Genomic DNA, 12,751 nt, shown 5'->3' on the forward strand with positions numbered 1-12,751 from the left:
GCGGGTTAGATCCCTGCCCTTGCTCAGTGGGTTGAGGATCCGGCATTGCTGTGAGCTGTGGTGTCGGTCCCAGACTCTGCTCTTATCCCAAGTTGCTCTGGCTGTGGTGTAGGCCAGTGGCTGCAGCTCCAATTCGACCCCTAGCCTAGGAACCTCCATATGCCACAAGTGTGGTCCTAAAAAAACAAAGAGTTTAAAAGTGGAATCAGACCCTTTAGGAATCAAGATATGAGCCCCCAGAAAAAGGGCCTCGCTTCCCTTTTAGTTCAGATAACTCTCCCTTTTCCCCTTTGTTCCCGGCCCTATTGACGATACCACCTTCTTCTTTGCTTTGTTTAGTCCTCCAGCATAAGGAATCAGTATATAAGCAATTCCTCATATTAAATTATTTCTGTGGTTTGTTTTCCTGACTAGATCCTGACTGCTACAACACAGTTGTATTCCTGAAATAAGAAAAATCACTGAATATGAAAACCGTATAAAACAAAACAAAGACATCGTGTTTGTATGTAAAATGGGTTAAGTTCTAGGCTAAAATAATTACAAACAGATTCTTTTTTACCTACATGAATATTCAGTGGGACATTTAAAAGCCGACATTGCATAACATCTGGTGTCTCTGATCCCCATCACATAAATATTTGGAATGTCCAACCAAATACATCCTCTCAAATTTCAAAAATGTTCCCTAAAGAGCAATCCTGAGATCTACTGTCCTATAGTGATCATTGCCTATGATTTTAATAAACCCACCCAAATTGCTATATCACATTTCATGTGGTTGTTTTCTTCCTTTGCTTTTTAAATTTGTATAAATATAACACACACATAAATGTATGCAGGCCTTTGTACCACATGTGTGTATGAATATATGCCTATGAATATATAAAACACATGAACTAGAATATATATATCACTGTAATGGGCACTGCCTTGTGCCACCCAGTTCCCACCTTCAGGACCACAGCCCTTATTCCCCAACTGCTGGGAGTGTTGCCTGCTAACCGCCTGCATTTGCGGGAAGAACTGCCCTGAGCGGAAAGTAACTGCCTCACCCAAGGTTACAACCCCTCCCTGGAGATATTCATCTAAATATGCAAATGAGTGCAAAAGAACCAAGGCCCAGCCCCTTACCTCAATTCAGGAATTTCAGCCCCACAGCTCCCCCTGGGATCAGCTGAGGCCTATGCTGCATCTTTATAGATCAGTTTCTCCCTTATTCCCCACAGGTGGTGACCCTAAAAACCAACAAATCTCAGCATGCCAATCTCCATCTCAGAGGACGTTCCTGAGAAACCCAACCCAATGTAATCATCTATTTTGACTCACACTGGTGGTTTAGATAGCTGATCCCCTGTTTATAAATAAATCAGAACCACCTTCCCAGCCTAGGTAAAAGCCACAGGCAAAGCTGTGTAAATGATTGCTGATTGCTAAATGGGACTAAATTTGGGGGTTTTTTGTTTTTTGGTTTTTTTTTTTTTTTTTTTTTTTTGTCTTTTTCTCTTTTTTAAGGCCACACCCGCAGCATATGGAGGTTCCCAGGCTAGGGGTCTAATCGGAGCTGTAGCCTCCGGCCTACGCCAGAGCTACAGCAAGGCAGGATCCGAGCCGCATCTGCGAGCTACCCCACAGCTCACAGCAATGCCGGATCTTTAACCCACTGAGCAAGGCCAGGGATCGAACCCACAACCTCATGGTTCCTAGCTGGATTCATTTCCACTGTGCCACGACGGGAACTCTGAGAGAGTAAATTTTGAATGAGGTTACCTCACAGTCTCAGCACGGAGACTTTTCAGTTTTGAAGCTGTTGTGGCCTTTGATTGAACAGTTAAGCTGCAGGAGGTCCAAGGGTGCCTAAGCTACAGGTGATCCACACACAGTAGAACCAAGGGCCCAGCAGTCTAGGCTGAGGACATTAAAAAGTTTTGTCAGTGTATTTTTATAAATTATCATCTATCGGCACCATTTCTTTCTTTTTTTTTTTTTTTTTTGTCTTTTTTTTTTGTTGTTGTTGTTGTTGTTGTTGCTATTTCTTGGGCCGTTCCCACGGCATATGGAGATTCCCAGGCTAGGGGTTGAATCGGAGCTGTAGCCACCGGCCTACGCCAGAGCCCCAGAGCCACAGCTACGCGGGATCCGAGCCGCTTCTGCAACCTACACCACAGCTCACGGCAACGCCGGATCGTTAACCCACTAAGCAAGGGCAGGGACTGAACCCGCAACCTCATGGTTCCTAGTCGGATTCGTTAACCACTGCGCCACGACGGGAACTCCGGCACCATTGATTTCTGCACACACCATGCTTTCTAGATTCTAAACAGACATGCAGTCTACGTTTGTCCCAATGGTTTTATAGCACTTTTTCAGGGAGAAGAAATGAAATATTTCCACCCTATTAAATGCTCCATATTAAGGAGTCAACACTGATAAAGTACTTATAACAGTACCTTGTAAGAAGTCAGTGGAAAAGGAATGCTAGCTATTCTATTATAGTAAAACATGAAAAGATATCTTAGAAGGTATGGCAGTTTTTAAAAATAAATATTATAAAATTGTTTTCCGGAGTTCCTGTCGTGGTGCAGCAGAAACAAATCCGACTAAGAACCATGAGGATGTGGGTTCGATCCCTGGCCTCACTCAGTGGGTTAAGGATCCAACGTTGCCATGAGCTGTGGTGTAGGTCGCAGACACGGCTCGGATCCTGCATTGCTGTGGCTCTGGTGTAGGCCAGCAGCTGTAGCTCCAATTAGACCCCTAGCTTGGGAACCTCCATGTGCCACAGGTACGGCCCTAAAAAGCAAAAATAATAAAAAATAAAATTGTTTTCAGTGTTAAGTTGCTGGAAGTTCAGTTCTTTGGAGCAGGGAATGCTGTCCAACTCTTGGTCTTCACTGTCCTTGACTTTCTAACACACACATGATCAGCAGCATCCAGTTAAGTATTTCGTTGTTTTATTTGCTATAATCCATCTATTGTATTTAATTGCTTTGTGATCGTCAGTCTTCTATAACTTCTTTATATTTTATTTTGTATTTGGCTTTTTTTCTCTCTTTATATTAGAAATTTTGAGTGGGCACTAGCCATGCCTTATACTTCTTTGGTGTCCCATATAGTGCTGGCTACTAAGTACAAATTTAATAAATAATGACACACTATCTCATTTAAAAGCATGAAAGCAGAGGGAATGTTAATGGCAAATGTAGTAATTCTACTCACTACATACTAAGATTATTTTCTTTAAATGCTTTCTCAAAAGCCCCCTTTCCCACCAAACCGTAATACATTTCAGCTGTAAAACAAAATAGAAAGAGCTAAGTTATTACAATGATTTAGAAATTAATTATTTAAAATTTTCCTGTGAGGGGTTTCTGCAATGACTATTCATTAGCTCTCAGTTAAAACTTCCACTGTTTACTGTGGTTTTAAAAATCCCATTCCACTTATTTTCAGCTTTTTCAGACAGCTGTTTTGGAAAACCAAATCAAAAACAGGACAGGACGAGAAAGCAAGATTCACCTTTGAATACAAAGGGATGGACGATAAAGGCGAGAAGAAAAGCTGCAAAGAAAAGTCAGAGGTGAAGTCAATGAAGACATCACGTTTCATTAAGATAGAAACCTGAGTTCCCACTGTGGCTCAGAGGTAAGGAACCGGACTAGTAACCATGAGGACTCGGGTTTGATCCCTGGCCTCGCTCTGTGGGTTAAGGATCCAGCGTTGCCGTGAGCTGTGGCGTAGGTCGAAGATGCTGCTTGGATCCTGCATTGCTGTGGCTGTGGCATAGGCCAGCAGCTAGCTCTGATTCAACCCCTAGCCTGGAACTTCCATATGCTGTGGGTGTGGCAAGAAAGGAAGGAAGGAAGGAAGGAAGAAAGAAAGAAAGGAAAATACAGACGAAGAAAGAAGCCCATGGTGGACTCAGCTTCACTGGGCTGTAGAATATGAGACAACATTCTCAAACTTCCTTCAGAAAAATGATCACCAAATTTGTTAACTGCCCCTCTCTCTTCTCCTTCCCAGCCAAACTTCTCAAAAGGGATGTCTCTCTTTATTTTTTTCTATCTCCCCTTCCTCACCTCCTCAGCCCTCTCCAACTCCTCTGAACCACTCCCCTGAAAACCCAGCAGCTCTGACCAGCTCCACTTGGGCACATGCTGACAACACTTTGACCCACAATGCATGTCTGCATCCACCATATTTCTCCTGATCTCCAGACCATCCGACTCCTCTCCTCTCCATCAACTCACACCTGGCATGGCCAAAAAGAAATTCCCTAAACTCGGAGTTCCCGTCGTGGCGCAGTGGTTAACGAATCCGACTAGGAACCATGAGGTTGCAGGTTCGATCCCTGGCCTTGCTCAGTGGGTTAACGATCCGGCGTTGCCGTGAGCTGTGGTGTAGGTTGCAGATGCGGCTCGGATCCCACGTTGCTGTGGCTCTGGTATAGGCCAGTGGCTACAGCTCCGATTGGACCCCTAGCCTGGGAACCTCCATATGCCGCGGGAGCAGCCCAAGAAATGGCAAAAAGACACACAAAAAAAAAAAAGAAAGAAAGAAAAAAGAAAAAGAAAAAAAGAAATTCCCTAAACTCATTACTCGTCTTGTGTCTCCAACTCAGAAAATGATTCTATCATGGGCTTACTTTGTCTAAGAAAAGAAACTGAGGCTCTTCCAAGTCTGACCAATTCTGTTTTTGCCATAGTTTCTAAATCTATCACTTATTCTAATCCCCATCTCTAGGCCCTCACTTCAAGCCAGTCTCAGTGTTTACCTGCCTTACTGCAATAGCCTCCTTGCCAATTTCCCTGGATCTATTCTTCATCCCACAGGAAGTACAATCTTTCTAAAGGGCAAGCCTAATCAAGTGACTCTCCAATGGCTTTCTGTGACCTTCAGGCTCTGGGCAAACATCTTAGCATACTTGGTTTTCAAGGTCCTGCACTCTCCCCACCCACCATTCTTTTTGCAGGGAGGCCTTGCAGCTCAACCCTGGAAGATGCCATTCCCAGGGTTTGGGAATGGTCTTTATGAAGGATGCCTGCTGGCAGAGTGCCGTGCACAACCTGTGAGACTAAACATGGCAGCCTCGCCTCTTTATCACACTTCATACACGGTGCTAAAAGCAGCTTCCCTTATGTATCATATTTCCTCTTACTGTGAACCTTTGCATACCACTGTTTCCTGTTTATAATTTCATCCTCCTCAAGGTCATCTTCATCTAGTTAATTCCACTTCTTCAATTCTCAGTTTAGATATCACTTACCCCAATGAAGGGCTCCCTTGCTCAAATGCCCCCCAGTTTTGGACTAGGAATATCCCTGAGGCTTCTGTTTAGTGCCCTCTGCTTAACTCCTGCTTTTGTATTTATCCCTTGATCCTATAATTGCCTGTTTACTTTCTTGACTCCTCTTTTAAGGTGGAGACTGTGTTTGATTCTCTGGTTCATTGTATAGCACCTGGCACATGGTAGAGGCAAAGTAAATACTGTGGAATGAATGCAACTTTGGGTAAATCATTTAACCTAGTTAAACCTTAGTTTATCACTGGTCAAATAAGGCCAAGAATGTCCTCTAGATTTTACAGAATGATATGACAAAATGTACATGAAACATGTTTTGAAAAATGGAAAGAAATAAATAGATGAGAGAAAGAGAGAGAACAATTGGCATGGCATTACCATAAAGAGACAGAGACAAAGAATGGGAAGATTCCAAGGAAAGGCCTGAGAGATAACTTTCCACTCTGGCAAGTGTAAGACCTTGATGCCTGTGCTGCTTAAGAGAGCATGGATTCTGTGTCTCTTCTTGGACTAGAGTGAAGAGCCATAATGCTTCTAAAGAGAGAACATACATGAAATGAAGAATATAGTAATGAAGCCATCGTATCAGCTCATTAATTGGTCATATATCACAGATATCTATATAACTCTTTCTTTCTTGAAAACCAAGTTGTTCAAAATGGGGTACCCAGGGCTCAGGAAATCAGAGAATAAACTCAGCTCTTCTCCCTGGAGCATCATTTTTACTTGGTGATTCAGGGAGTTAAGTGATTTACTTGGTAGGCAGCTTGAAGCCATATTTTCATATTTATATAAACAAATGGATATATCATATCTTGGGCTATAGCATTTGCATACCTCTTTTAAATTAACCCAAAAAAAATAAATAAATAAATTAACCCAAGATCAAACATTTTGTGTTTGCAGTGGATACCCCACAAAGTCTCCCTCCACTCCCCCACCATACCCATATCCTCCCAAACGCTAGGAGTAAGTCTTTACCTACCTATGCTCTTGGGGTGCTTAGGAAAAGTTTAAAAAGTTCTTCTTTTTGAACTTTGACAAGCTTCCATGCTGCTGAAATGAAACAAAGACAGACGAATCTTCAGACGATGTAGGTGGTTTATTTACCACAAGTTTATACTTGACTATAGATTTGTGTGTCTATTCTTTGCTCCTGTCTGGCCCATTGCACAGGTCAGCAGTTTTGAACATACTGGTCACTAGTCTCCAGAACAAAATAAGTCAATGCACAGGAATCGGTATTAACACTCAATAAGGAAAGAATTCTAAATCCATATCCCTTTGATATTTGGCAAGTGGAGTTATAATCTTTGCATATAAAGGTCAACACATTATATCTAAATGAAGAGGAGAAGGGAACTACTATTTTTTTTTTTTGAGCCTCTCCTATGTACCAGGTACAGCACTAGGCACTGTACATTCCCTTGCCATCCTCCCTCACTGCCCCAGAGAGACTTAATTCTGCCCACTTTGCAAGATTCCTATACTTTATTTATTTTTTGCTTTTATTTCTATTGCCTTGGGAGATTGACCTAAGAAAACATTGGTACAATTTGTGGGAGGAAATATTTTGCCTATGTTCTAGAAACGATCATTTTAGTTCAGTTAATAAAAATTTGACTGAGGGCATATTATGTCACCAGATACTTAGTGTGCTTAGGATACGAAGATGAATTTTAGATGGGCCTACGCTCAAGTAGTTTATAGTAGAGTGAGAGACAAACAAATCATTGACATTTAAAGTGTTACACCAGAGTTCCCATTGTGGAGCAGCATAAACAAATCTGACTAGGAACCATGAAGTTGTGGGTTTGATCCCTGGCCTCGTTCAGTGGGTTAAGGATCTGGCATTGCCATGAGCTGTGGTGTAGGTCGTCGCTCAGTGGGTTAAGGATCTGGCATTGCCATGAGCTGTGGTGTAGGTCGCAGATGTAGCTCGGATCTGGTGTTGCTGTGGCTGTGGTGTAGGCCGGCAGCTGTAGCTCCAATTGGACCCATAGCCTGAGAATCTCCATACGCTGCAGGTGTGGCCCTAAAAAGCAAAAAAAAAAAGAAAAAGAAAAAGAAAAAAAAAGGTGTTATACCAAGTAGTAAGGCAATAGAAATAAAAGCAAAAAATAAATAAATGGGACCTAATCAAACTGACAAGCTTTTGCACAGCAAAGCAAACCAAAAAAAAAAAAAAAAATGAAAATACAACCTACGGACTGGGAGAAAATATTTACAAATGGTGTGACTGACAAGGGCTTAATTTCCAAAACATACAAACAGTTCATGTAACTCAAAAAAAAAAAAAAAACCCACTTGAAAAATGGCAGAAGAACTAAATCAACATTTCACCAAAGACATACAGATGGCCAACAGGCACTTGGAAAGACGGTCAACATCACGAATTATTAGAGAAATGCAAATCAAAAATACAATGAGGTATCATCTCACACCAGTCACACCATCATTAAGAAGCCTAAAGATGGAATTCCCATCCTGGTGCAGTGGTTAACGAATCCGACTAGGAACCATGAGGTTGTGGGTTTGGTCCCTGGCCTTGCTCAGTGGGTTAAGGATCCGGCGTTGCCGTGAGCTGTGGTGTAGGTCACAGACACGGCTCGGATCTGGCATTGCTGTGGCTTTGGTGTAGGCTGGCGTCTACAGCTCCAATTAGACCTCTAGCCTGGGAACCTCCATATGCTGCACATGCAGCCCTCAAAAGACAAAAAAATAAAAATAAAAATAATTTTTTAAAAAAAGTCTTAAGATAATGAATGCTGGCAAAGATATGGAAAAATGGAATCCTCCTATACTGTTGGTGCGAATGTAAGTTGGTACTACCACTATGGAAAATAGTATGGAGGTTCCTCAGAAAATTAAAGATAGAGTTAGTATGATCCAGCAATCCCACTCCTGGGCATATATCTGGTCAAAAATATAATTTGAAAAGATACATATACCCCTATGTTCATAGCAGCACTATTCACAATAGCCAATACATGGAAACAAACTAAATGTCCATCAACAGATGAGTGGACTAAGATACAGTACATATATACAATGAAATATTACTCAGCCATAAAAAAGAACAAAATAATGCCATTGCAGCAACATGCATAGAACTAGAGATTGTCATACCTAGTGAAGCAAGTCAGAAAGAGAAAGACAAATATCATATGATATCACTTAAATTTGGAATCTAAAATATGATACAAAAGAACTTTTATGAAACAGAAACAGACTCACGAATATAGAGAACAGACTTGTAGTTGCTGGATGTGGGGGATAGGGATGGGAGAAGGATGGATTGAGAGTTTGGGATTAGCAGATGCAAACTATTATATATAAGAAGGATAAATAGCAAGGTCCTACCATATATCACAGGGAACTATATTTGATATTCTATGACAAACCATAATGAAAAAGAATATTCTTTAAAAAGAATATCCATGGAGTTCAGCGTTGCCATAAGCTATGGTGTTGGTTGCAGACGCGGCTTGGATCCCGTGTCGCTGTGGCTCTGGTATAGGCCTGAGGCTACAGCTCTGATTAGACCCCTAGCCTGGGAACCTCCATATGCCACGGGTGCAGCCTAGAAAAGAAAAAAAAAAGGAATATCGATATATTCTTATGCCTGAATCACTTTTCTGTACAGCAGAAATTAACACAATATTGTAAATCAACTATATTTCAATTTTTAAAATATATCTTCTAATGTATAAGTTGCTGTTAAGAAGTTAATGCTTTCATACTTCAAAAATTCTTTCTCTAAATCATCTTGAATAGTTTCATTATCCACTAAATCAATATAGAGCATAGCAGTTATGTCAGTTTTTTGCTACAATTTCAGGTCCTGGAACATTTCCAAGACTCCCTCCCAACCTCCAACCAATATACATATGTACATATGTGTGTGTTTGTGTATATATGCAGTATATAAAATAATAAACCATATAAACTTTTAAATAATCTTTACAAAGGACTCTTTTCAATAACATGTTAAGTAATCTATGAAATATATCTTTAAAATGAATCGCTAGGTGTAAATGTCCCCCATTTCAGTGGCTTTTAACAAGTGACAGAGAACAGGAGCAAATAGTGCAGCCACTATGGAAAACGGTACAGAGGTTCCTCAAAACATTAAAAATAGAACTACCATATGATCCAGCAATTCCATTTCTGGGTATTTTTCCAAGAAAACAAAAATAGTAATTGGAAAAGATAAATACACTCCAATGTTCATTGCAGCATTATTTACAAGAGCCAAAATATGGAACAATCTAAGTGTCCATCAATAGATGAATGGATAAATAGTTGTGGTATATAAATTACAATATTATTGATGATATTCATCATGTCACATATTACATCCCTGAGGCATACACACACAATGGAATACTACTCAGCCATAAAAAAGAGGAATTTTGGGAGTTCCTGTCATGGCTCAGTGGTTAACGAATCCGACTAGGAACCATGAGGTTGCAGGTTCGATCCCTGGCCTTGCTCAGTGGGTTAAGGATCCGGCATTGCCGTGAGCTGTGGTGTAGGTTGCAGATGAGGCTCGGATCCCAAGTTGTTGTGACTCTGGCATAGGCTGGGCAGCTATAGCTCTGATTAGATCCCTAGCCTGGGAACCTCCATATGCCACGGGTGGGTGCAGCCTTAGGGAAAAAAAAAAGAGTGGAATTTTGCCAATAGTGAAAACATAGATGGATCTAGAGGGTATTAAGTCAGATAAAGACAAATACCATATTATCTCACTTATGCGGAATCTAAAAAATAAAGAAACAGACCAAACAAATGAATACAGACTCAAAGATACAGAGAATAAACTGTTAGTAGCCAGAGGGGATAGGGTGGGGGTGGGGGTTAAATAGTGAAGGGGATTAAGAGATACAAACCTCCAGTTATAAAAAATGCAGTACCTTGGAGTTCCTTTGTGGCACCCAGGTAAATGATCTGGTGTTGTCACTGCAGCAGCCTGGGTTGCTGCTATGGTAAGGGTTTGATCCCTGACCTGGGAACTTCCACATGCTGTGGGTGTAGGGGGAAAATGTATGTATATAAATATATATATATATGCATATGTATATGCCACAGGGATGTAATATACAGCATAATGAATATTAGCAATAATATTATGATAATATAGGGACAGATGGTTACTTGTCTTATTGTGGTCATCATTTTATAATGTATGCAAATATCAAATCACTATGTAGTACACCTGAAACTAACGTAATATTGTACATGCACTATTTTTCAATTAAAAAAAAAGAACAGTACCAAAGCCACACTCCTCATAGAGGATTAAATATGCAATCTAAATTTCCAAGTCTGAAACCTCAGGATTTTTTTTTTTTGCCTTCTTAAGTCCAATGTAAACAAAACAGAGAAATGTTTTCTTCTCATCACTGCACTTTAGAGTAGGCACTGTATAAATAAATACACACGCACACACACACATACACACATGCACACACACATACACAAGCATAGAAACAGAAAAACAATTAGAAACCAGGAAACTCATGAATGCCCTGATTTAGAACTAGCTCATATTTATGAATTCAAATGTTTTGAACCTAATCCAACTCCTCTTAAGCTCAAATTCACCTGACATTTGGTATATTGTGACTTCCTGTTTTTGTAGAAGAACAGTTTCAAAAATGGTTCAATAAGCCCTTTGGACAGTATCTAACTCCTGCAATGCAAGACTTGGAACATTTAGTGGTAAATGAATAAGAAACATATGCAAAGTACATTTCTTAAAATGTGCACATTTTCAAAAGCTCCGGGGGGAAAGTGCTTGACCAAGTCTATCTGGGGTTTCATTGAATACTTGAAAATTAGTTAATAACATTCAGAGACACAAAGATATAGCTGGATGTTTCCATCCAGTCTACAGAACGCATAGTTGCCAACCATTGATGATAGAACCCTTAGGAAAGTACCCTCAATTTTTGTGGAAACAGGAAAGAATTAAGAATTCGTGTCTTGCACTTTGGTGATTGGATGCATCATTAAAAATGAAATCAAAAACAAAGCAAAAGAAACAAAATGTGCTCACATGTTTTCATTTACTATGTCTCTTTTGTATAATTGCCACTGCATGCCCATTGTGAAAAATAAGCTAGTAAATATCAAATCCACCAAATAGTTCCCTAGCAAGTCTTAAGGCGCCTTGATGAAGATCTACAAAAGCTCTTTTGTTATAAAAGCTTTTATCCAAGTAAACAAGTACTTAGAATATTGCAGGTAGGGATATGGAACCTCACTTCCTCAAGCCCCAAAAACCTCAGGTTACATTGGCTTTTTTTTTCCCCCCCAGCCACACACAGCATATGAACGTTCCCAGCCAGGGATCAAATCTGAGCCAAAGTTGCATCAGCACCAAATTCTTAACCTACTGTGCCACAGCGGGAACTCTTACATTGGCTTGTAAGCACAAATACATTCCTGGATAAGTACGCCCTATTTCCACTCCAAACCCTAAGTGACTCTTGAGACGTCAAAAGGGTGTCTCATGTGTGTTCAAGAATAAATCAGCACACACTAGGCGTTTCTACTCTCTCAGGGCTTTGCTGTGTATCCACTGAGTCTCTGAGCTTCTGCAATCTTCTCCTAGCCCCTGCTCAGAAAGAAAAATATCCTGCCCATCGCGCAGTCTTCAGTGCTCCCAACTCTGTAAAACTTTTTTTTTTTTTTTTTTTTTGACTTTTCTAGGGCCACTTCCGCGGCATATGGAAGTTCCCAGGCTAGGGGTCCAATCGAAGCTGTAGCCGCCAGCCTACGCCAGAGCCACAGCGACGCAGGATCCGAGCCTCCTCTGCAACGTCTGCAACCTACACCACAGCGCATGGCAACGCGGGGTCCTTAACCCACTGACCAAGGAAAGGGATTCAAGCTCACAGTTCCTAGGCGGATTCGTTAACCACTGCGCCACGACGGGAACTCCCAACTCTGTAAAACTTTTTAAGTGCCAAGTGCATTGGTTCCTCTTCAGGCTGCACCCTGCTGTGGTCCATGAAGAAATGCAGACACCACACTTTTCCCGGAAGAGATCTACTGCCTGGGGCTGGGGGGATGAAGCCAAGCAGGGTACTGTCCTCCCTTTTCTCTCTCTCTCCCGCCTCTGGGTCCAGGACAACCACCTGCAGAATTTTCCATGGTGGAATGTGAATTTATCAATTCATTTAATATATTTCAGCTTAGATACAGCCAGAAGCACCCACTATAGTTATTGCCAAGGGGTTCCTTTTAATTTGCTAACATTTTTTAACATAACTGAGATCTGTCACAGGATAGAAGGAAAGGAAATTAGAAAACAGATAGAAACACAATATTTTAAGTCAACTATACATCAATAAAAAAATTTTTTTTAATTTTTAAGCAGGAGGAAAACTACAGATAAATATTATTTTTTCTAATGAGTCCTCATACTTTAATACAAAACGG

This window comes from Sus scrofa, chromosome 15 (genome assembly GCF_054392235.1).
Source record: "Sus scrofa isolate SSC_HxYL_T2T_F1_AM1 chromosome 15, Sscrofa_HxYL_maternal_Yorkshire_Landrace_v2.0, whole genome shotgun sequence".
Lineage (NCBI taxonomy): Eukaryota > Metazoa > Chordata > Mammalia > Artiodactyla > Suidae > Sus > Sus scrofa.